Raw genomic sequence first — 759 nt, forward strand, 5'->3', positions numbered from 1 at the left:
GTTCGACCTTTTGCAAACCTGCTGAAGCCAGTGGAGCGCAAATGGGTGAAGCATATTCAAGATTTGGCTGAACAATCGACCTGTACAGATGCTATCTCTGGACTTAAACGTGCGATATATCCAACCACACATTTGAAAAGCTTTACTAACTTTCAACGCTTATCAAACTTTCCATGTTATTTCAGGACTACACCTCAATCGTTCATGGATGAAACCTGCTCAATGTATTTACCTCCATTATCTACGAGTGGAGCATTCAAAGGAGTTGACTCAAAGGTCATTAAGCGGAATTTCATTCCGTTCAGGGCCATATTACTCTTAGTAACCCAAGAATAAATTATTTCTAGGTCCTTTGCAAGGCTAGTGTAATCTTGGCCATTCCTACTAGAAACTAGCTTTGTATCATCAGCCTAAGAAGAGAGACTGGCATTAATACTAAGCTTTTGAAGCGGGGCAACGAATATTATAAACTCTGGGGCCGCCATTCGAGGCGATGATCCACCAGAAAGGGGGGGGGGAGACCTGGGATCGAACCCATGAACGCAAGCTTAGCTCGGTCGCGCGTTAACCAACTGCGCTAGACCCATCTCCCCTCAAAATCAAGATAGACAACATCAACTGACTCGTGCCTTTCCAGTTTCTCAATGACCTGCTCTAAATGCTCAATCAGTTGGGTAACCGTGCTAAAATGTGCTCGGAACCCGTGCTGGCTAGGAGGAAGGACTTTATTTACTTCAAGAATTTCAACAAGTTTGGACT

The sequence above is a fragment of the Tigriopus californicus genome, chromosome 8 (assembly GCF_007210705.1).
Source record: "Tigriopus californicus strain San Diego chromosome 8, Tcal_SD_v2.1, whole genome shotgun sequence".
Lineage (NCBI taxonomy): Eukaryota > Metazoa > Arthropoda > Copepoda > Harpacticoida > Harpacticidae > Tigriopus > Tigriopus californicus.